Source organism: Cryptomeria japonica, chromosome 3 (genome assembly GCF_030272615.1).
Source record: "Cryptomeria japonica chromosome 3, Sugi_1.0, whole genome shotgun sequence".
In the NCBI taxonomy this organism is placed as follows: domain Eukaryota; kingdom Viridiplantae; phylum Streptophyta; class Pinopsida; order Cupressales; family Cupressaceae; genus Cryptomeria; species Cryptomeria japonica.
In genome coordinates this window covers 559,720,754-559,747,239 of record NC_081407.1, presented here as the reverse complement: position 1 = coordinate 559,747,239, position 26,486 = coordinate 559,720,754, and positions in this window count along the sequence as shown.

The window sequence follows — 26,486 nt, the reverse complement described above, 5'->3', positions numbered from 1 at the left end:
TATGACCAAAGGTTGCTTGCAAAACTGTTTACTAGAACATTAAGAGACAAAGCCCTACAATGGTATTGCTCGTTGCCTTCTTATTCTATTACTTCTTTCGAACAACTTGCAAATGCTTTCATTCAACAATTTCAAAACAATATAAGTCCTAAGGTTACTCTGATTGATTTAATGCATTGTAAACAAGGTGTTAAAGAAAAAGTGACTGATTTCATTGGTAGATATAAGCATTTGTATGCTCAAATTTCTTTTCCAGTGCCTGACAATGATATTCAAAGAATCTTTATTTCTAATTTACAAAAAGATATTCGAGACAAACTTCTGTTTTCTGAGTTTACTTCTTTCCAACAGTTGTGTGCCACTCTTCACAATTATCAACTGACTGTGAGTCAAATGGAACAATCACATCCTATGGCTCCGAGTGATAAGGGTGATAGCAGTCAACAACCAGTTGGGAAGTTTAAACTGAACAGAGATTCCATCAAATTCAATGAAAACATCATCAACAACAATGTGAATGCAGCATCAGGTGTGCCTCCTATTTCTAAATTTTTCAAGAAAGAAAGAAAGTATACTCCTTTGAATGAATCATTGCATAGTATTATGAATAAGTTATTGGAACAAAATGTGCTTACTCTTCCTCCTATAAGACAAATTGATCCTGTAAAGATTACTTCACCTTATTTTTTTTGTCAATTTCACCGTCAGCTTGGGCATGATACTGAAAAATGTTTTTCTTTAAAGGGTAAAATTCAAGATTTGATTGATAACAATACTATCTCTGTTTCTGGAGTGAATGATAAAGGCAATACATCTGTAGCTCCTCCTAATCAAAATCTTTAGATTTTCACCGATCCATTGCCTTCTCATACCTCTAATGCAATTGAGGCTAATGATTCCTCTCTCTCGTCTGATGGTCTTGTGTCTATGACTCCGAATGTGATTAACTTTGTAGAGCAGCAAGAAATCCCTAAAGAACCTTCCATCACATTTGATTCCAGTGAAACCATTAGGGCACCTGATGGTCCTTTATACATAGTTGCAAACGTTAAGAATACACCTTGCCGTGGAGTGCTTATTGATCCTTCGTGCATGATTAATGTTATTACTAAAGAATTCCTTTTTACTTTGCAATTGAATCAAGTGATATATGACAAAACAGATGTGATTGTGAAACTATTTGATGCATTTTCTTCTCCTGCAATTGGTTCTATTACATTGCCTATTGAGGTCCATAACAAATCTCTTGATGTGAACTTTGCTATTATTCCATCTTCCGAACAATTTCGTGTGAAGCTTGGCTATCCTTGGCTATCTTCCATGAAAGCTATTGCTTCTCCTATCCACAAGTGTTTGAAATTTCCCCATAATGGTGAAGTTGTTACTGTCAATCATAGTCTCTTTAAACCAGCTGAAAGAACTTCTAGTGTTCCTCTTGATTACTTTTGGCCTAAACAATTCCAATCTCTTCCTCCGCGAAGTGATCATCTTTTCAAATCTTATCAAAAGTGGAAAACAGATATGATCCTATCTCTAAGTGAACCTAGAGCACCTAAACTTGATATTCCTATCATTCTTGAGAAGGAAGTTCTTCCTTTGAAAGATAAAACTAATGTCTTTCCTCAAGAAGATTCTCAACCTATCCCTATGGATGTGACTATGTCTATACCTAATAAACTTCCTAAGAGTAGACCTATACCTCCTCGTCATGATGGACTTGGTCTTCTCCCTAAACCAAAAATTCCTCCTTTATATGGAGCGGTTCCTCCTCCTTCTTTTTATAGAGAGAAGAGACCTTCTTCTTCTCCTATTGTCCAGCCTAAGAGACCACAACCTAAACACCCAAGTGCTAAGGATGAGAACATTCCTCCTCCTCAGTCTTCTCCACTTCCTACTAAGACTAGACGAAATCGTTCTGCACGTGAACGCTGACGAAAGCATCATCTTAGAGCTCAGGCAACTGCTTCTCAAACTTTGCAATCTCCAAAAACGCCTTCAACAAGCATTATTCCATTTTCTCCTCAGCCGGAAATTGAGCCGAAATCTCCTAAACATAAGATGCATGATGGTCTTGATCCGGTGCGAGTTAAAGATCCTATTTTTATAAATCTTGATGATGATATAGATGAAAATGTTATTCATGATGAAAATGTTACTCCTCTTGCTTCTGATAGTGAATATGAACTTGTTGATGTCGATAACCATTTATCTAATGAATTTTCTAAAGCATTTATCCTAGCTCCTAGACAAGAACAACGTGGCTCGGAACATGAACATAGCCCTTGTTTGGATCTTGTGATAGCTCCATCTGCTGTGTTGGATGTTCCTCCTCTAGCGTGTTCCCTGCCTTCCCGAAACATTGATCAGCAAGATCGGGGGGTAGATGACATGCTAGACTAGTTACATTAGCATAGCAGATTCTCTCCTCCTCTCTTTTGTTACTTCTTCTATATGTTATTCTCATTCTTCTATTTGTTGTCCTTGGTGTTGTTTACTTGAGGATGATGCAAAGTATTGAGATCTCTCTATCTCTCTCATGTTGACTCAAAAGACACATGTGTTCCCTTCTTCTAGGTGACCTTCCTTGATTGGGGAATGAAGAACAATTATACATACATATGATATATATACATGAATTATCATACAACATACTGACCCCGAGGAAAGTGAAGTCACCTCGTGCTTTGTGTTTTGTGTCTATTATCCTTGGGCTTATCTCACACTTGGGGGCTAAATCCTGGCGATAACGTGCTCCTTTCTCATTTCTTATATGTATCACTACGTTAAAACAATCACCCCCGGTGAGGCATGTGCGATCGCTTTAACGTAGGGGGGCATACATCCCGTTCATATCTTTTCAAGATACTTGAAATTTTTTTGGCAAATTTAGCCTTGCCTTGAAAATTTTTGATATCTTTCTTGCATGACTCATAGTGAGGGAGCCTTACTACTGACAGTCATGGTTCTTCCTCGCGATCTTCCCTTTTACTTTGTCAATCGAAGTCATAAGATCCTTAGTCCACTGGGGGCTTGGTGTATCTTGCCTCCTTGACGTGGTGAAAGTCTTTCAATGTTGTTTCCTTGTACTTTACCGGAAGTATGAGCATACATACTCCCGCTAAAGTGGGGGCTAAATGTAGCGTCCTAAAATTGTGACACTTGCAATTTCGACTGCATTTTGGTCTTCACGATGGCGATGCAACATGCAACCTGAATGGAGACCCTGAAACTTGCTCACGACACTGAAAACTGCATTTTTCAAGCACCTTGGCCTGAACCTCCTTGCACCCTGCTGTCCCGGGAGGTGGGACCAGAGCGCCCAACGCCCTGGTCCTTTGGGACCAGGGCGCCCAACGCCCTGGTCCCCAGGACCATGGCGCCCAGCGCCCTGGTCCCTGGGTCCTATTTTGGGCCCGGTCTCCTAAGGGGTCTCGGGTCTTTTTGTTTGCAAATTGGAAATTAACTTTCCTGGTCGGCCTAAGGTCGGGAAAATCAGTCTATCAGCCCTAAATGACAAGTATATAAACTACATTTTTCTCTCTCATTTGGACATAACACATACATGATGAAAAAGGCGTGGAAACTATACTCAAGCATTCAAGCATTCCTTCTAAGTCTCCATTCAAGGCTAAGTGTTGCATTCAAGACAAGGATTCAACCATTGAAGAGGAGATCACATACTACATGCTACATACAACATACTACTACAACATACAACATACAACATCTAAACCTTCGCACATAAGGATACAAACATCCTTAGAACAAGGTATTAGTACTTGTTTTATAGTCATTTACATTTACAACTCTTGCTCATTTCTTGGTTAATTCCAAAACCGGGGTTTGACCTAAAGGCAAACCCCTAATCCCTAACCCCCCAATCGTCTTCGCTTTTCTATGTGTAGGTTGCAGGTACGCGGCTGAAATTGAAGATCTGGAATCCTTGTGCAGAGACGAACAGATCCCCCTTCATTTCGCGGATTTTTCGGAGGACTGTGGCGCCGGGCGCCATCATCCCGACGACTTTTGCTCAAATTTGCAGGACAGTGCCGTATCGACATTTTACTGCTAATTCCAGGTCCGCAGCTTCATACTGTATTCCTATCTCAGTTTATAAGAGAATCTTTATCACTTTCTATGCATGCTTAGCTTAATTCTCCTATCAACATTCTTTACGAAAGAGGGTAGCCTTGCTGTCTTAACCCTTGAAACACATTTAGCATCCAATCTTGCATTGCGTGGGATAGGATCTTGTGGGTTTCAACCCCTCTTTTGAATGTAAAGTCTCTCCCCTAAGTGAAAACCATCGAATCCTAGCGAACCTCCCTTCTCTCTCCTCGGAGTTGGAAGAGGGGAGAACAACTAGGGTTCGATCGCGATTTTCCGCTTTACAGAAAGCTTTTCAAAACTCTGCTGAAATGAACTAATGGAAATAACAGAAATCACACCGTTCTGCCTTGGCTGCAGGAATAGTCAAAGGATCTATTTCTAGTGGCTGCAGGAACAACCCAGTCATGAACTTCTACTGCAACTAAGCAAAAACTAACTTCAATAATCATAAACATGGGATCACTCACCAAGTGGGCCCCCTAGGATGAGTGATATCAAACTCTCAGCAAAGAACTCTTAATAGATCAAAATAAGATATTTTTATTCATTTCTTCCTGAAAGACGATTACATATTCAAAAAGAGAAAATTCAGGATACTTGACAAAAACTCTGCTCAATGCATTCCCATTTTGTCTAACTCTCAGAAAAGAAGGAAGAGCTCATTATAAAGAAAAGAGAAACTACAATGGATAACTCCAATTACACCCAGAAGAAAAGGCGGATCACTGTCAGATGAAGGGGATAATAGAGAGCTTGGCTGCAGGAATTGTGGATTTGAAACCGAACCACAGTCTTTGCACACCAAAGAGATATTTTGCAGATTAAACATGCACCAGAGTTAAACTCCCATGGTGAAGTACAACTACTCTGATTATTCCATAGATCCCGCTCACTTGAATCTCCTTCAATTTGACCTATAGCTATCTGACGTGATTCTCCAGTCCTTAGGCGCGAAAGAGAATTCTCCATCGCAGCATCAATTATTATCTGCACTAAAACAGAAACAATATACAAGGACATGCATATGTATCTTACTTAACTAATACATTCATTAATTCACATATGAAATCATCCTAAATAATCCGCATATCATAAGGACAAACCATTTGGCTACATGAATAAATTGGCATGGCTGCAGAAATTAACAGATAAGGCTCAAACATGATTTCTTAAGTTCAGTTTTAAAACATGGATTACATATAGTCAATTCACAATATTTTACTATCACAATGCAACCCAAAAGATACCAAAAATCTAAGAGTCCTGATAAAAAACATGTCAATACACCGACTTATCATGCCCCCCAACTTTAAGGTGGAAATTTTTTTATTTTTGGTAAAACTCTGAAATCACCAACAATGTCTTGTCTGGTTCCCTTAGAAGGCAAATTCCAATAAAATCCCTTCATTTTCTCCAACCTGGACCATCTATCTATTTCTTCAACATCTACATCATAATTCTGTTCTGTTGGTTGGCATGCCAAAAGTGGGCATATTAGGATAGGAGGCTGAAAGATTAATGGTAACCAATTATTGGATTTCTCCCTTCCTAGCTGTATGTACTTGGAGGCTCTCTATATAGCTACATGAAAATTCTGTAATGAGTAGGGTTCTCCCAGTTTTAAATGATCTGGTAGATGATTCCAGCGTTGAGTTAGTCCCTCTAGTGCTATTGTCCTATGGGTTTGAACTAATTGCTCATATGCTTGATAGACTTCCTCTCTCATTGGAAGTACTATCTTACTAACATCATCCCTTATTAGCAACTTTTGCCAATCATAATACAGAACCCTGGGTGCTTCTGATTCCCTCCTCAATGGAAATGGATAGTCAAGTTCCATTTTTTTAAACTCCCTGGCTTGTGGTCCTATAATCATTTCATTTTGTATCCAAGACATTAGAGCTCTGAGATGGATATCCCTAATGTACAACAAAGGATTCCATTCTCTATCTTGGGGTACAGCATAATTATGTAAATATAATTCACATAACAGGTTCCTTATAGAATGTGGGGAGGTTTGATAAGCATGATAGAATTCCTCAGGTGTTTCCAAGGATGGATTAAGGTCCCTTACTATATGGTTTAATCTGAAATTTAGATACCATTCTTTCAAGTGCACTGCATAAATTCTTGAGGGAGCCCTACACTGCATTATCTCAGGAACCATACCATAGATCTCTTCTACCTTAGTCTCCAATTCTTTAATTCTATTATCTTTCTTCTCAATCTCTTTTTGCTGCTTATTAATTATTCCTTGCAACCTATCCTTCTCTATTTCCCATTGCCTAAAGAATGTTAAAGCAATTGATAAGCTAGTTAGGGATGAAGGAGTTCTTATGGGTCCTACCTTAGACTGTGGGATTTCTTCAATAACTTCCTCATTTTGGATTGGCATATTTCCCATGTTTTCTTCAGGTTGTTGTGGAACATCATTAATAATCTCCTCACATTGCAATGCCATTGAAGCCAGATTTGCAAGCTTATCCATTACAATTTCTTCCTGAATTGCTTCTTGGATTTCTTCTCCTGTAGGATTTTCTTGAATTTCCTCTTCTACAACATTTTCTTGAATTTCCTCTTCTGTAGGGTTTTCTTGAATTTCCTTTTCTACAGCATCTTCTTCTTCTGAAGTTTCTACTACAATCACCTCTACTTGCTTACTCACTGGTTGAGTCTTCTGTGTCCTCCTTCTTGTTCTCCTAACATAAACTTTTGAAACAGACGTAGGAGTTTTTGTTTTTGCTCGACACCTCTTGGCTGCAGGAGGGACATGCACTTCGTGCGGCCGAATAAAAAAATTCTTCCCCTGACTCCTCCTTTTCCAATTCTTTTCCTTCTCTCTGCAAAATAGGTGAACCTCCTTGAAGAGAGGTAGAGGGTTGTCCTTCGATTGGATCTGCTTCAACATTTTCTTCTAAAATCATTGTAGCTCCTTCAGCAACCAGCAAACCCTCATCTTCACTGGAAAGACCTTCTGCAAGTATCTCTTCTTGAACCGACAGATTATTTTCAATAGGGTCCTCATTTACCCTAAATTGTAGAATATCTTCAAACACACCCCATTCCATCTATGAAACATCTCTGAGGGACCATTGTACCAGCAACTTCACCAGTCCATGATGGCTAACAGAGCGATTTCCATATCTTTTATTCTCCTTAGCACTTATAGAGATGAGATGATACAAGAAATTTGGGACATTAACTCACCAGTCATGACGCAAATGACTGAGTAACTTGAAGTGAGGCAAATGGAGATTTGAATACCGTCCTTCACAGGTAATATATTTCATAATATATAGAGCTACCTGAGGCCAATGTGTTGGCAAAGAAACCCTTCTAGTCCCTTGCCTATCCACCATTAAGGGTCTGTCTGTAGAAATTGTGAACTCTGCCCTGGCACTCCTTGCATCCTTCGATTCTGGAAAGAGTTCTCCTTCCTGCAGCAACCTTGTGACCTCTACAATTTGTTGCTCTGTAGCAATTACCCTCAACCCCTTAACTGTAGCTTCTCCTTCATCAAAAGAATGCATAAATTCCCGCACCTATTTCGTCATTGAAATCCCTAATCTTCAAGAAATAATCCAGCCAGTCGTGGTTTTGGAAATAATGGACACAGACAACATCCTTCAGCAACCCTTCATGTATAGTCAGTTCATGGTGAATCAGATCACCTCCCATCTTTTACTCTGATACTTCCACAACTTCACCAAAATGTTTGACAGATTCACAAAGGCTAAAATCTACATAGCTTAAATTTGGCGACAGAACTTATTATTCACTCGCGTGAAATAATAATTATCATAAGTAATGTTAGTTAGGAAATCAGTTTGGAATAATAAATCTTACTAGGAAAAAGGACCATAAAGTACCCCCCCAAACTTAACCTAGCACATGTCCACATAGGCTAATGAGATGTCAGGTTTGAAGCGGATTAAAGCAGGATTAAAATCATAATGAACTAATAAATGCAAAATTAAAATAAAGTACAATATACAAGTACCTGCAATTGGGTGAAAATGATGGCGAAATGAAATGAAGTGACCGATAAGAGACTGGGATGGAATGTAGTGGATGAAACTTTATGTACAGAAAATAATATTTCACATGGAAATATTTGATTATGATACGGTAAATAAGTTCACTGCAAAAGCTGCAGAAACATCACCTTTATCAACATGCCCAAGTGCAATAGGAAGCTTATGAATTGTTACCAAATCATTGACAGTTGCTGCAGGAACATCACCAGTTGCTACAGGAACTTGTATTTCATTTTGAGGAGCAAACTATTGCAGAAACTCTTCTCTAGTAGCTGGCTTGTGATAAAGTCGTAGTCGGTGTCCATTCACTAAGAGTTTAAATTGAATAGGATCTATTGTGGACAATCGAACTGCTCCATTGTGAAAAAATTCTTCTACCTCATAAGGACCTAGCCACCTTGTTTGGAGTTTTCCCATAGCATCCTTATATCTAGAATCATACAAGAGTGCCTAGTCACCAACTTTGAATTTTTTTTTCTGATATATTTATCATGCCATTTGGCTCTTTGGTTTTGAATCAATTTTGTCTGTTGAACAACTATCTTTCTCCATTAATCAAGAGCATTTAACTGCTAAATGTGTTCCTTCTATGCTTCAGACAATGTCATATTCACTTGTAGGGTTGTTCTCAAGGTTTTATGCTCAAATTCAATAGGCATCATTGCTGTTTTGCCATAGACCATCTCAAAAGGTGTGAATCCAATTGGTGTTTTCCATGTTGTTCTGTATGCACAAATTGCCTCTGAAAGCCAATTAGACCAATCTTTCTTGTGGATAGACACTATTTTTGTAGGAATAGCCTCAAGCTCTCCATTGGTAACTTGTACTTGGCCATTAGACTATGGATGGTATGGAGTAGATTTCCTGTGTCTTATATTATATTCATTGATCAAAGCTTTTATCAATGTTGATATAAATTGAGGTCCCTGATCTGAGACAATTTCTCTGGGTACTCCATACCTTGTAAATATTTCCTCATAGAGAAACTCAGCTACCTTATTATCTCTTGCATGTTGCATAGCTCTAGCTTCTACCCATTTTGTCACATAGTTTGTACATACCAAGATATAAGATTTTCCATTAGAAGGTGGATCAATGGGTCCAACAAAATCTAATCCCCATTTATCAAATGGTGTAACAGATATTTGAGGATATAGTGGCATCTCATCAGATTTTGTAGGTCTGCCCATTCGCTGACACTTGTCACACTTCCTTGTGTACTGAGCTGCATCCTTGTGTAGTGTAGGCCAATAATAACCAATATTGAGTATTTTCAGTGCTGTCCTTTTGGCAGCAAAATGACCTCCACATGGTTCATCATGGCATGCATGCAAGATGTCATATGTTTCATCTTCTCTGACACATCTTCGCATAACTTGATCAGGTCCAGTATAAAATAGACAATTAGCAATCCATGAAAAGTTAAATTTTTTTTTAACTAGCAACCTTCTTTCCTAAGGAGAAAAAGAAATTGGCATCTTAGCTGCAGCTAAATAGCTGGCAATATCAGCATACCAAGGAGTATGAGCCTGTATGAGAAACAAATGCTCATCTAGAAAAGTGTCATCTATCATTGTAGAGTCTTCCTACAATTCAAGACATGAAAGATAATTTGCAACAACATTAGAATTCCTTGGCTTATCAATAACTGTGATATCAAATTCCTGCATCAACAATAACCAGCGAGCCAGTCTACTGGTGATGGATGGCTTATTCATAAGATATCTAATTGCAGTATGATCTATATGCACAAATGTTGGGTACCCTGTAATATAGTGTCTAAACTTGTTAAGGGCATATATGACAGCTAGCATTTCTTTTTCAGTAATTATATAATTCAATTCAGATCTTTGCAAATTCTTGCTGATATAATATATTGCATTTTCCAACTTGTCAACTTTTTGTCCTAACACTACTCCTATAGCATAATCAGATGCATCAGTATGGATTTGAAATGGTAGAGATCAATTAGGTCCTTTAAGAACTGGTGCTTGAGTCAAAGCATGCTTAAGCTTTAAAAAAGCTTCATTGCATGCTGAGGTCCATTTAAATTCTACATCTTTAGTAAGCAGTGTATATAAGGGATTTGCAATTCTGCAAAAATCTTTAATGAACCTTCTGTAGTATCCAGCATGGCCAAGAAAACTTCTCACATCTTTCTGCTTCACAAGGTCATTAATTTGCTAAATAACCTCAATCTTTGCTGGATCCACTTGTATGCCTTGTATAGATATATGATGACCAAGGACTATTCCTTCTTCCATCATAATAAAACACTTTTCACTATTTAGAGACAAATTGTAGTCTTCACACCGCTGCAAAACTTTCTTCAAATTATCCAATGCTTGATCAAATTCAGAACCATAGGTTGTAAAGTCATCCATGTAAATTTCCATTATGTCTTGAGAAATATTAGAAAAAATACTGATGACTACCCTTTGAAAAGTGGCTGGAGCATTACACAACCCAAAAGGAAGAACATAATATGCATAAGTGTCCCATGGACAAGTAAATGTTGTTTTCTCCTGATCCTTAGGAGCTATTTGTATCTGATTATAGCCACTGAATCCATCCAAAAATGAAAAATATCTCTTACCAGCAAGAGAATCCAATACCTGATCTATAAATGGTAGTGGAAAATGATCCTTCCTTGTGGCTAAGTTCAAGGCTCTATAATCAACACATACTCTCCATTTGCCTCCCTTCTTAGGAACTATCACCAAGGATGATACTCATTAACTGTTAGAAATAGGATAGATAAATCCAGCTTTCAACATTTTCTACAATTCTTCTTTAACTATCTCCTTCAGGGCAGGATTGACTCTTCTTTGAGGTTGTCTGAGGGGACAACACTCATCCTTTATGTAAATGCGATGAGTACAAACTTCTGGATCAATTCCATTCATATCCTTGTAATCCCATGCAAAGGCATTTCTATGGAGTTTTAGCAAGTCTACCAAGCTATCCTTCTGAGTATCTGCTATATTCTTGTTGATATTCAAATATTTCTTCAATGCTACCTCTATCTTGATAGTAAGATCAGTCTAATTTATATCAGAAACATGAGAATATGACAATTCCCGTGGCAACAAGGTATGCAAGATATCAGTGGCTACATGAAAATCCAATCCTACAATACTCGGAACCAATTCCTGCAATTCTCGGTCTTCTATTAATTCATTTGTCAGAACCTTATAAAGGATTGACTCTTCATCATATAACTGCATGAGTGGCACCTGATGTCAATTTCTTCAGATTCCTCTCCTAAAATAGGCCAAACAGCTTGCTGCTACTCAAGCTGAGGTTGTGCAGGGGAATACAAGGCCAATGTTTTTGTGGAACTACCATCTAAAATCGTCATGTCTCCTGATCTACACCCAATATATGCATCTGCTATGGCAAGCCATAGTCTTCCTAGAATGACTAGATATCCCCCCAATGTTGCTTTTGGGGATAAAATCATAAAGTCTGCAGGGTATTCCCAAGAATTTAGTATGACCACTATATCTTCTATCATACCATCAGGTCTTACTGCAGAGCCATCAACAAGTTGAAGAACTGTGGGTGTAGACCTTAAACTATCTATCTTTAGATGTTTCATTACTTCCCTTGTCATTACATTAATGGCTACCCCTAGATCAACTAAAACATTCTTTATTTGACTGCCATTAATGACTATACTCACAATAGGACTGCCTGTATCAGAATACTTTGGAATAGCAATTTTTCCTAACATAATATCAACTAATTGACCCATAACATGAACTGTTTGTGGATCCTTTTTCTTTCTGCCAGGTTTCTTTAGGCATGCCTCCCTCAATGCCTTACCATATATTGGAACATCCTTTATTGCTTGCAGCAATGGAATTCTAACACAAATGTGCTTCTGTTGATCAAGAATATCAAAGCTTTGTTGTTGATCAGTTGAAACTTCTTTGTCTTTCAATCTTTGGGGAAATGGTGGTAATATTTGATTCTGAGGTATTACATCATTAGGATTAGAGATTGGCTGCTCTTCTTGTACCTCAGTAAAAACTAGCTGAGAGGGATTAGGTAGTGTTGTTCCAGATCGGAGGTGAATATCATCTAGTGATAAAGAATAGGCTTGGTATTGATTAACATTAGCTGAATAAGCTTGTTGTTGTTGCTAGGATTTGATATTTGGATTAGGCAACCATTGAGTAGGTAGTTGTGTTGGCTTGGGAGGTGGTGCTGTGGCTACAAGAGGTGGCATTAAAGTAGGAGGTTGTGGCTACTGAGCAGGAGGTTGATATCCAGAAGATTGGGATGACCATGATGGGTTTCCCCTCCATTGACAGGTAGGTTGCCAATTCCCTTGAAACTAGTTCCCTGCACCCTAAAGTGGATACCAGTTTCCCTGTGGCTGCTGCCACTGGGGTATCTGATTAGCAAATTTCTATCCTTGGCCTTGTGATCCATACCAATGTGGATAATTACCAAAATTTTGAGAATACTGTGGTTGCCATTGGTTATTTGGTGCATAAGAATTACCACTATAACCAGAAAAGGAAAGTGGATTAGGTGGCATACCATGTCTTAGAAAATTTGGTCTTCTCTGAGAAACATAGAAGACTTGTTCATCCTCCCCTTGAATTGATTTGAAATCAGGTACTTCAACATTTGCAACCATCTTACATCTACAATCTTTCTTCCGCTGCTTACAATGAGGACAAAATTCTGCAAGAAATTCATCAGCTTCCTCATGCTTCTTCTTAGCTGCCAATATATCCAACTGAGTAGCCATATTGTTTATAATGTCCTCCTTGAAATCTTTTAACAAATGACTAAGTTCCAACCTAGAAAATCCATTTCTAGATGATGATGATGGTGCTCCTAGCTTAAATCTCCTATTCTTCTTAGAAGTAGATCTGGAATACTTCTTGCAAATTTGTTCTATTTCAGCCTAAGTAGATTGTGTAATGTCACCCCCCCATTAGATCTAAGGAATTGGCATTCATCACCGATACCCCTCAAGAATATCAATTTGAGGGAATCTTCATTCAAAGTGCTATGCTTGGACTTCTTGACACTAAACAAAAACCTTTCCAGATAATCCTCAAGGATCTCATCTTCAGTTTGTGTTATTCTAAAGATATCATCCCCATGTCAATCAGTGCCTCTATAATAACCTTTATATTTTGCAAGAAACAACCGTTTCATCTCATCCCATGTATTGATTGTGCTACTACCCAAGCTCATAAACCATCTCAAGGATGACTCCTTCAAAGTGGCTGAAATTTTTTTGAGTCTATGGGAATCTGTAGTAGAGTCAAAACTCCTACAGAGAACATCAAACTCAAACAGAAATGTATCCGGATCCTCTGTGACCAACCCATAGAGCTTAGGAAGTGAAGATGTTGGAATGTTCTTGAGGTTAGCATTATCATGCTAGTCAAAAATGGGAAACTCAAATGTTGGACCAGGTGGTGGTGGTGGATTATTTCCACCAGGAGGTGGGTTCCCTTGCATTGGACTTATGGGGGTTATTACAATAGGCAACTCTTCTTGTGGACCAAAAAGGAGCTGAAGATTACCTTCTAGAAATTCAGACTCAGGGTGATTCAAATTTTGTGGGACTTGATACAACTCAGAAAAAGGGTTTATATCTGAAGAACTATCTTCTACTTGAGTAGTATGAGTGGGTAAAAATCTACCTCTAGCATCTCTTCTTCTATTATGCATGCAGATTCATGAAATTCAAACAATTAATTAGAAACTAAAATAATCATAAAAGGCTCTTAGCTTGACACCATCCCCGACAACGGCACCAAAAATGTCTACCCCAACTATAATGACAATAATACCTCCAATTGAAATCTCAATCTGAAGTTTGGTTATTCATATGGTAGAGTTTACTATTCTCATGGCTGGTGTTCATTTAGTTGTCAATCTAGAAACGTAAAACTTGAAATGGGTTTGCAATATATATGCACTAGGCTCCTTAAATGATTATTCTTAATTACTATAAGAAAGGTAGGAATGGAAATCATAAAGACTAAATGAAATCTTTTCAAAACTCTGCTGAAATGAACTAATGGAAATAACAGAAATCACACCATTCTGCCTTGGTTGCAGGAATAGTCAAAGGATCTATTTCTAGTGGCTGCAGGAACAACCCAGTCATGAACTTATATTGCAACTAAGCAAAAACTAACTTCAATAATCATAAACACAGAATCACTCACCAAGTGGGCCCCCTTGGATGAGTGATATCAAACTCTCAGTAAAGAACTCTTAATAGATCAGAATAAGATATTTTTATTCATTTCTTCCTGAAAGATGATTACATATTCAAAAAGAGAAAATTCAGAATACTTGACAAAAACTCTGCTCAATCCCTTCCCATTCTGTCTAACTCTCAGAAAAGAAGGAAGAGATTATTATAAAGAAAAGACAAACTACAATGGATAACTCCAATTACGCCCAGAAGAAAAGGTGGATCGCTGTCAGATGAAGGGGATAACAGAGAGCTTGGCTGCAGGAACTGTGGATCTGAAACCAAATCACAGTCTTTGCACACTAAAGAGATATTTTTTAGATTAAACATGCACCGGAGTTAAACTCCCATGGTGAAGTACAACTACTCTGATTATGCCATAGATTGCGCTCGCTTGAATCTCCTTCAATTTGACCTCCAGCTATCTGACGTGATTCTTCAGTCCTTAGGCGCGAAAGAGAATTCTCCACCGTAGCATTAATTATTATCAGCACTAAAACATAAACAATATACAAGGACATGCATATGTATCTTACTTAACTAATACATTCATTAATTCACATATGAAATCATCCTAAATAATCTGCATATCACAGGGACAAACCATTTGGCTGCAGGAATAAATTGGCATGGCTGCAGGAATTAATAGACAAGGCTCAAACATGATTTCTTAAGTTCAGTTTTAAAACATGGATTACATATAGTCAACTCACAATATTTTACTATCACAATGCAACCCAAAAGATACCAAAAACCTAAGAGTCCTGATAAAAAACATGTCAATACACCGACTTATCACTTGGTACATCCTGAACTAATTGACTGTAGTCTACAAAACCAACCTATGAATGTACCTATCTTTGCCAATGACTACACATTAGCCTACTATCTTAACGCAGTTGAACCAATGGTCTCTTCCATCTGTGAACAAAGTGGGAACATGACTGAAATACATATCAAGTATCTTAGTCACAAAAATAAAAAAAATAAAAATAAAAGATCTGATGGCGAAAACCACATTGTGGCGGTGTCAGAATCAAAAAAAGAGAAAATAAAGGATGTACCTAAGGGTGAAAACCTCTCTGAGGCACATGAAGGTGAGATACTTGATATAATGCCAAGTCACATCTAGGAAAGGTCTTCTATATTGATTGAACCAACTTAACCAGTAAATATTGGGAGTCAAGAGACACCACATATCATCCACTTATCTCAATCATTATCAAGAGAAGAGTTGAAATATTTCAGCAATCTCTTTTCAAAAAATGAGATCAACTTTGCGTGGACATACACTGATATGCCAGGCCTAGATCCTGATCTCATCATGCACCATCTTTCTATTACACCAGGAGTTAAACCAATCAAGAAAAACTCTGTAAAATGCACCCTCATGTGGCACTGCTAGTCAAGGCCGAGCTAGAAAAATTGCCAAAAGCTAGATTTACTAGAGCTATAGACTATGTGGAATGGATATCAAACATAGTACCTATATCAAAGGCAAACAAATCTATTAGGGTTTGCACAAACTTCAAAGATCTCAATAAAGAATGTCCAAAAGATGATTTTCCATTGCCTAACATTGATATGATACTGGATATGACTGCTGGGTATGAGATGTACTCACTAATGGATGGATTCTCCGGTTATAATCAAATCAAAATATCTCCTGGGGATCAATGAGAAGAAGGGGGAGACATACTAAGGAAAGCTCCTCATGGGCAAACACATTAACGATAGACAAAAGATAGCTTTAACCTATGCATGGGGAACCTTTTGCTAGAATGTCATGCCATTTGGGCTAAAGAATGCAGGAGCAACTTACCAAAGAGTAGTAACTACTATCTTTCATGATATGATGCATAAAAAACATGGAATATTATGTTGATGACACCTTAGTAAAGACCATGAAGAGATCCACACATATTCAACAGCTAGTCCTCATACTAGATAGAATGAAAAAATTCAAGCTCCGACTAAATCTTAAAAAAATGTGCATTCGGAGTAACATCAGGAAAATTACTTGGTTACATTATCTCAAAGAAAGGAATTGAGGTTGATCCGAAGAAGGTCCAAGATATAATAGAAATGCCACCTCCAAAGAATATCAGTTAAATAAGAAGTTTACAAGGACGTCTCTAGTCAATAAAACACTTTATTTCTCAGCTAGAAGATAAAGCTCAACCCTTCACAAAAGTATTAAGGAAAGGAGTAACATACAACTGGGATCAGAATTGTGAGAAACACCTTCAACAAATCAAAGAATAACTATCTAATCCACCTATATTGATGCCACCAATTCAAGGTAAACCATTGATTCTATAAATATCATCTACCGATACATCACTGGGGGCACTTCTAGCACAATAGGATGAGAATAAAAAGGAAAGAGCTATATATTATATCAGTAGAACTTTGGTGTCTTATGAAATGAACTATACTATAATAGAAAAAGATTGTTTGGCATTAGTCTTTGCTTTGCAAAAATTGAGACACTTCATGTTAGCACATTCAATCTAGCTGGTGGCTAAGATTGATCAGCTCAAATATCTTCTCAGCAAAGCAACACTTACAAGAAGATTGGCTAAATGGGTCATGGTTATTATAGAATTTATTATTGAATATGTATAACACAAAGCCATCAAAGGATAGGTCATTGTAGATCCACTTGTTGATGCTCCAGTTGAACACACTCAACCTTTGCACATAAAATTTCCACATGAATCCATCATGCACCTTACTCAACAATCATGGAATATGTTCTTTGATGGGTCTTTCACTCAACATGGTTTTGGTGCTGGAATACATTTTATTACTCTTCAAAAATATTCAATCCCGAAGGCTTACAAGATTCTCTTCCCTTGCACAAAAAATATTGCAGAGTATGAAGCTTTGGTAAATGGGGTCAAGTTGGCTATCGAATGGAAGGTTGTGGAATTACACATTTATGGAGATTCTCAGCTAATCATCAATCAAATCAATGATACATATCAGACTCGAGATGAGAAAGTAATGCCTTATAAGATAATGGTTGATGATCTCAAGAAATATTTTACTTTTGTATCATTCCAACAGATTCCCAGATCAGCAAACAGAGCAGTAGATGCTATGGCCACCTTGGAATCTATACCAGAGTTACAAGAATCTAATTTTTGCTTCGAATTCCTAGTGGAAAAGTTACATTACCCTACCTATGATTCTCTTGAGTCGCGGATAGTCTATTCTATTATTGGACATGACTCATCTCGCTACAACCATATTTACTCTTACCTACGAGACCAAATTATCCCTGCTAATCTTACCCATAATGAGAAAAGGAACCTAACCCGAAATGATACACGGTACGTCATCATCGCTAATGATTTATTTAGGCAAGGTTTGTATAGTACTTTTCTTAGGTGTCTAGAAACTGAAGAGTCCCAACTCACATTATCTAAAGTCCATGAAGGTATTTGTGGATCTCATTCAAACGGTCTAACTTTAGCCTGGAAACTACTAAGGGCTGGCTAGTACTGGCCTTATATGAAGAAAGATGCTATAAATTTTTCCTAAAACTTGTGAGAAGTGTTAGCTATATGGGAACCTCATACATGCTCTAGTAAAGGATCTCATACCCTTCATCACACATTGGCCTTTTCAACAATGGGTGTTTGATCTCATTGGCCAAATATATCCTACATCATCTAACAGACACAAGTTTATCATAACTGCCACTGAGTACTTCACTAAGTGGGTAGAAGTGGTTCCATTCATCAAAGCAACTGGTAAACAAGTATCTCTGTTCATCCTCAACTATATCATCTACAGGTATGGGATACCTTCATCCATTGTGACTGACAATGGAGGGAAATTCAAGAACAAAGACCTAGATGAACTCTATGAAAAATTCAAAATCAAATAGCACTGGGCATCCATATATTACCCTCAAGGTAATGGACAAGCTGAAGCATCTAATAAAAATCTGCTAACTATCTTACACAAAATAGTCAATAAATCTTGAAGGGATTGGCATCTGCAGCTCAATCCTACACTATGAGCTTATAGAACAAGTATCATAACACCTACTGGGGATACACCTTTTTCTTTGGTGTATGGATTTGAAGCAGTCTTACCTATTGAGGTGGAAATACCATCTTTAAGATTTTATTTGCAAGGTCTTGTTAGTGATGAAGACTATAGGATATCTAGATTGCAAGAACTCGAGTTGTTGGATGAATGTCGGCAGGTGGTGTTTGATCATCTAAGAATGTATCAAAAGAGAATGTCTAAAGGATATAACAAGAAGGTTTGACAATGATAATTTTAGGTTGGTGACCTTGTCCTGAGAGAAAATCCTACAAATCAATAGTTTCGAGACAACAAAGGGAAGTTTGAACCCAACTGGCTGGGTCCCTACATTGTTATTGCAGTCTTTGGCTCTGGTGCCTATCAGCTCTCAACATCAGAAAGAGAACATCTCCATGAACCAATCAACACCATCCACTTAGGAAATTTTTCACTTAGTATTCTCTGCTCCAACAACCTGTACAACTAAAATATCCTGAAAAAAATCCTAAAAATCATAAAATTTCCTTAAAAAAAAAAAAAAAAAAATCTTTGCCAAGCAGGTGAAAACTTGGCAAACAGGCACCTCTTGTACTCAAACGCTCCATCTATCAATGCAACATTGGCATTTCCTGCTTTCCTGCATCTTTGATTTCGCTTGTACATATCTTTTAGTCTCTTTTGTGACATCTTGGTTCTTTTGGAACCCTCATGGCTTGAAACTGATCAATGTCCTAGTCTTAGGGTAATCAACTGAGCATTTTACATGTCCTTTGTAGTATCAACCAAATCATCTTTTTGTTAGTGATACCTGGTCATCCAATCTAAGTCAGTCACCTATCTCCTAACTCCTAAAGAGTTTTATCATTGAGTAAACAAGCAAAACAAAATTACTAAAAATAATCACTAAACATTTTGAGATATACGTGAAATTTTATTTGTGTTCTATCTTTTATATTGGTTTTTGATTATTATTCCCTCTGAGTAACTCAAGGAAGTCTATCTTGACTAAGGGGAGCAAGGATTGGGGGCATAATATTTTCTTTATTTTCTTCTTGTAGGAATGATTCCAATGATCTGGAAAAATCTAATCAGCTAGGTGTCTGTGATAAGTGCCTTCACATCAAGGTGAAATCGCCACACATACCTCGACTCCGCTTATTTGTATGCTACAGGGAGGTTGGCATTATTTCTTTGTCTGATTTGAAGGAATTTATTTAATGTGCAATCCAGATGCATGCGTAATTTGTGACTAGGTTTAGGTTGCATTCATTCTACATTTTATGCATTTTGAGTGATTTTGGCATGATAATAATGATCTCTTTATCTTCTGAATGATAGTTTGAAGCATCATCATTTCTCAGCTAAGTGGTATATTTTTCATCATCATTTCTCTGATCAAGCACTTGTGTATTGAGATGTTAGCTACATACATAAGCATCCTATATAGATCCATACATTTTATTATATACTTGTTGGCATTCATATTATTGCATAGAAAAATAAATTTTTTTTTACTAGTTACTCATTTTCATCATTTATTTGTATATGAAAAGAAACAAAAATAAACATACATCCATACTGAACATAAATATGCATACATATAGAATAAAGCATATAGAAAAACATCTCATAATCAATCAACACAAGTATGATGAAATCAAATCAAGATCTCGTATATATCATCATAAAAGTCTCATGGTACAAATGATATCAACTGTCATATACAATGTCTCCTCGGAGCAAGAATCGTATAGGCTACAAAAAATGGGGTATATAACAAAATCTAAGAGCTATAAAAATCTAGCTCTCTGCCTCTCCCTCATTGCCAAGTGGTGGAGGAGGTGGAGCCTGCTGACCAATGTCCTGCCTAGGTGCCCGAGCTCCCTCAGATTGAGCCATATACTGAGAATATGGGACAACTTGTTGCGCTAATGGAACTACTACGCTATATGCTACAACATAATATGTTGCTTGACTAGTCTGATGCAACACCTCCTACTGAAGATCATCTCACTCTGCCCTCATCTCAACGAGCTGACGATCATGCTTAGCTTTGACCTTCACCAGCTATCGGTCTTGCTCTGTAAGCTATGTCTGAGCCACTATCAACTATGAGTGCAAACCTGCTAATCTGTCTCTCATCAACCATAGTGGGTCCACTTCCCCCTTCTCTCTCACAGGCTCTCCGCCTCCATCTTTGCCTCCCTCTCCACCCTTCTCATCCCTCTGCTATCGCACCTCCTCTCCTCCACCCTTCGCTACCCTGGCACCACTAGCCCCCACACCAATAGCTCCAAGGGATCCACCCTCCCCTCTCTGCCTCTATCTCCCCCCTAGTTGTACCCTATTGCTGCTAACACCAGGATCACCACCTGCCCAACTAGGAGCCTCTGCTCTCCATCCCTGTGCCTGTCCCTGTCCCTGTATCTATGCCTGTGCAGGGGCCTCATCCTCAACCTCCTCTATAAGTGGTGCATGCTCTATAGGATTTGTGATTCTAGGGAAGGGATGACTCTAAAACCAATAATTTTATTGGGGCAATACCCTCGCATCTGCAATATCCTCCAGATAGTCCCATTACTATCACTACAATCCAACTAGATCCTGCATGCTCAATGCGTATGACAACCTAGGGGCCCATCCTCATCTCTCCTCCTCACCATATCGGGTGTAGGTGGTGAAATCCTGTGATATCCCCCGAAGCCTTCCATACTGCCTCATGACTCTAGATACCACGAATCAATCAATAATGGATACCGATCTGTCAATAAGAGGACGAGTCATGAACATGTCTCTCTGCTGAGCTCTCCAGTTGTCCCACAGCTCCAAACCCCTATATGGTCTCCATACTACAATGATTAGATCATCGAGCTTTCATCTCCAATACTCTGTCTTGCCCAGATGGGGCTACGTAACGTATCTAGAATATCTATATACAATCAGTTGGTGTGGATCTCTGGCATCTTCAACAATCGGTCTAGAAACTAGGATATGCTCCCAGGCCCATATCTGAAGAACCAAGACTCCTTCTGACATGCTCTTCCCATCCGTGTATGTAATCTCGTGCATCTCACGATACATGTGGGCTAATAAACAAGATCTCCACACTAATCTTTCAGGCTTAGTCAGTAGTCTCTCGAGCATCCTAGCCTAGCCACATAGAAAGCCCTGTTGTCCCCTGTCTGGCATAATAAAAAAACCATTGAACCCTACTAATACACATACTAGCAGAAACTGCTCACTGTATCTAGCCATCATATCATCCCAAGTGATAGCCCACTCAAGAATGTCCTGATCATGAAATATTCGTCTCAAGGCTAAGATACCAGGTCGCTGAGCAGAATCATAGTCAAGCTTATCCCCAGCAAATGGAATCCTCAAAATCCTGTACACATCCTCTGGTGTAATGTTCATCTCTCCAACAGGTAGATGAAAGGTGTTATGCTCTGAATGGAAATGCTCAACTAGTGCAATAAGCATATCATGATTCACATAGATATCAGGCATCTGTAAAAGGTGAGTAAAGCCGCACAAATCAATATGTGCTCTATCTACATCTGATAACTCATGAACTAGCCTCATCATCAGAGGATAGACACACCAAAACAGGATATGTGGCAATTGAACCTGCAAAAATCAAACAACAAAGCATCAACAAGTCATCCAAATTAAGCTATGAAACATGTTAAACATCACGCAAATCCAAATACACCAAATGCTGAATCAAAATTTCATGTTTTTAAACTTTAAAAATGCTCACTATTTTCCATACGACATTCCACAGAGTAAGAAGAAACTCATACGAGACAGGAATACATGTCGAACGATAAAAGAGTCTCATACGACAAATGGCATAAACTCGCACGATAATATGGGCTATGAAGAAAACTCTCGTAGGAGACATGGGATGACTCTACACGACAAAACATATAGCCTAAAATGATAAAACACATGAGGATAGTTTGTCATACAACAGATAGTGTCTTCTCGCACGACAGAACGACATTGAACAATTTTTAACGACATAAAAAAGCAAAAAAATCAACAAAAATTCAAAATTGATGAAATGCAAAGGCATAAAATTGATCACTTACCGTTGGCTCGTAGTTTCGCGGTCTGTTGTGATGTCTTTGGAGCTCGAATTGATGCTCCTAGATCAGAATGATCATTTTTATTCGCAGAAGGCTTTTCAAATTTCAAACTTGGAGAGGTTAAAATGAATTGAAGATGACACTTGGACCCCTTATATAGCCAAAACCCTAATTTTTCAACTTGCTCCGATGTACATGAAAACTGTACCCTAAGCTAATTTGCCCGTCCTGATTCCATTTTTTGGATCGAAATTGAAATCCGAGATCATTCTTCTAGTTAATTTCACACAACTTGAACCACTTAGCGCTTTCATCAAATGCTCATTCTTTTCTTCCATTTGCGCTCAATTTTACATCAATTATCACTAAATCTTCAAATATTCTTCTGACTCGATCTGTGTGCTCAAATAATTATTATCACCAAAAATTGCCTAAAATCATTTACCCTCTCTATATTTCAATTTCGCTCTCGAGGGGGCATATTCATGACCTCATGACCTCAAATCTTCAAAGTCGAGAAAATTTTCAAATCTTCATCAAAAGTCGAGCAAAAATCTTTTCCACTAAAGAAAATCAAACAAATCCTTATTGCTAAGGGGCATCTCAACTTCATCACTTCATATCAAGTTGAGATCTCTCGATCATCTAAATCAAATCAATCGCTAGGGGCATATCAGTTTCATCACTTCAAATCAAGCTGATATTGTCTTCATCTGAATCAGTCTCTTAATGTTAATCAGTTTCATCATTTTTCATCAGGCTGATTATTCATTTAAACTTAATCAAGGGTTTAAAGAGTATCTTTTATCACACGCTCAGTCTAAGTAGGTGTTCAGTTTCATCGCATCAAATCAAGATGGATAGTTTATCTTCGCTCATCGTGTCTTGATCCATAAAGTTCAAGATCGATTTTATCTTCGCTCACTGTATCTAGTTCCATCAAGTTCTATGTCATGCCCAAAATTTAGGGCAAAAACAGAATGATTTTTTTTTATATTCTCATCAAACGTAGTCAATAGTTTAATTAAATCAAACTCATTAAAAATAGTAGATGAAGATAAATTTAATCTCTAATAAGACTATATAGTCTAAAATCTGTTTTTAAATCAATAATTAAAATAATCAATTAAAGTGTCAATTAATTTAGATAATTAATTTACACGGGTAAAATTAATTACGGGTACCTATTAATCGACTTTAGAAAGCTAATTAAAAATTATTTTTCTAGCATCCATTGTAACCTCAAAATGAAAGGTGCTTAAATTAATCCCTTTTAAATCCAAACTTAAAAGTAAATACTCTAATTAGATTAACTAGGCACAATTAAGTATTTACCATACTAAACAAATTTTAAAATATAAGGTTAGGCTTTATTCTTTAAATTTTCCCCAACTTCCTATTAAATATCATAAATGGGTATTTAAATATTTGTATCTACATAAAAATACTTACCCAAATATATATATATATATATATATATATATATATATATATATATATATATATATATATTAGCCTTCATAAAAGATTTCCCAACTTAATAGCAATTAAGCCCTTCAAACCCTAATTAGGGATTTTCAATTATAAAATGGCCCTAATCTAAATGAGTTACCATTTTATTTGATTTATTTATTACCCTAGCCCTACTCGGGCTAGGGTTTAATATATATATATTTTTTGATTAACACTTTGATGCAGGGTCGAAACCCATCGAGCGGCGGCCATGGTAAATTTCGCAGGTTTAAGGGGGCGACGGGGGCGCCACTGTGTGTCCACACAGTGGTGGCGCGGCACCACTGTGTGTCCACACAGTGGGAGCCGCAACGGCCCACACCATTGTGTGTCCACACAGTGGGAGCCGCAGTGGCCCACACTGTGTGACCACATAGTGGAAGCCACGGCCCACACTGTGTGTTCACACAGTGGAAGCCGTGAGGCCGACCACTGTGTGTACACACGGTGGGGTCCGTGGCCATACAAAAAAAAACCCCTTTTTTTTTTTAAGTTATAAATATTTTTATTTTTATGTATTTTTATTTTTTTAAATAGATATATATATATATTGATATACATCTTTTTTTTATATATATTTAGATATATATATATATATATATATATACAACGCATTTTATTTTTTTTAAAACATAGTTATAATGATATACATGCAAACTGCCTTAATACTATATTTGTATGAATTTATAAATTCCATGAGGCATCCAATTAAAATAAATAGGCTCTAGTATTTTGATTTAGATGAAGAGGATATAGATGGGATAATGATTTTCAAAACTTCATTCTACTATATTGCTTTTACAGGGAACAGAAATAATTAATTTATTTTTCGATATACAATATGCATGCAAATCTAACTTATGCCTTTTCTATTTAATTTTATTTGAATGCCTAAGAATGAAATAAATTTCCTTCTAAACTATTCATCATAGCACATTGAATAAACTTTATTTCTGAACTTAGGGAATACTAATTTAGGAATACATTATTCTTTTCTACAATAAATACATTTACTAATTCTGCAATTTCTACAACAACTAACTAGATATTTTTATTAAAATCTAACAACAACTACAACTCATATTTTCTGCAATTAAAATGAAGACAAATTCACAGATGAAAGAAAAGCACAAAATTAAATAAAACTGATTTTCATATTACAATGACTATTGCATGCAATTCAAAAGTAATTCTTTTCAAATATAAATAGGAATATATCTATCTTTTTACAATATTAAAGATATTCTGCAAAGTTTACAAGATGTTTCTTTATTTAAATACAATCACTAATCTCATGTCTATATTTCAAATTTACAATTAGCCTCTCATTCCAACGAATGAGGGTGTATTTCTCCTTTTAAAACTAATAAATACAAATGAAATTAGATTTCTGCAACAATAATCTTCTGCAACTTTTCACTTGTCCTATTCTTTTCTCCTAACAATCCTGCATAATAAATCACAAATATGACCATGGAGTGCTCACCTCCTAGCCTAGGCTAATTGGTAGCCACCCCTGAGCTCAGAGAACCAAGCCCTAGATGGGTAACAAACATGCAAACACATAGAAGACAGAAAACACATAGATTTCAAACACACTCCCAACTTGGCTACACTGCATCACACTTTGGTGATGACCTTTTCAAGGGTGGTAGTGGACCAATACCCTGAGGAGAACTACAAGTATGGAAAACATGTAGCCACCTCATGGCACAACAAATACATCAAGAATTTCAACCCCTTATTCCTTATGCCCCCCAAGGCATTCTAGCCTTATATCCCTCCTTATGACCCCCACTGCACAAACAGGCCATGCAGCAAGGGTCACACAAAAATCCCTTGTGATCGCTCTCAAAATGAGAGTCTCTCACTCGAGGGTTGTCACTGCTACCACCCACAAGATCCTCCTCTCTCCCAAGAGTAAGAGGTCTTGAAAAACTCCCAAAGACACATACAAACATAATGCAAAATACCAAATGAAATTCTGAAAAAGGACATACAAGAAAACAAAAATTCTACACCAACATACCTTCAAACACATGCAAACAGAAGTCATTTAAAGAAGAATGTAACCAACCTTAATCTGCCCAAAGGTAGGATAGTATTTGAGGAAGAGCTGCCCAATTCCACGGATCTTCTTCTACTCTTAGCCAAATTTTACTATTCAAATCTATTCTATTCTTTTTTCAAAAATTCTCTTGTCTCCAAAAATGGAGAGTGGGTGATTACCCTCAAATTTTCAAATTCTTGCTTAAGAAGCTCATTCTCTCAGTTCTCACAAGTTTCTAAAAACTAAAGAGGAAGGTAAGACAGAATGGGAAAGAGAACTCTCATTCAAATAGGAAAGTTTACAACTAGGTTCAAACTTCTAATTTCAATTTTCGCACAACTCAAAAAAGCCAAATTTTAGAGTGTCTAAAAGGTCACTTAGGAGTAGAAACTTGCCTAAAATTA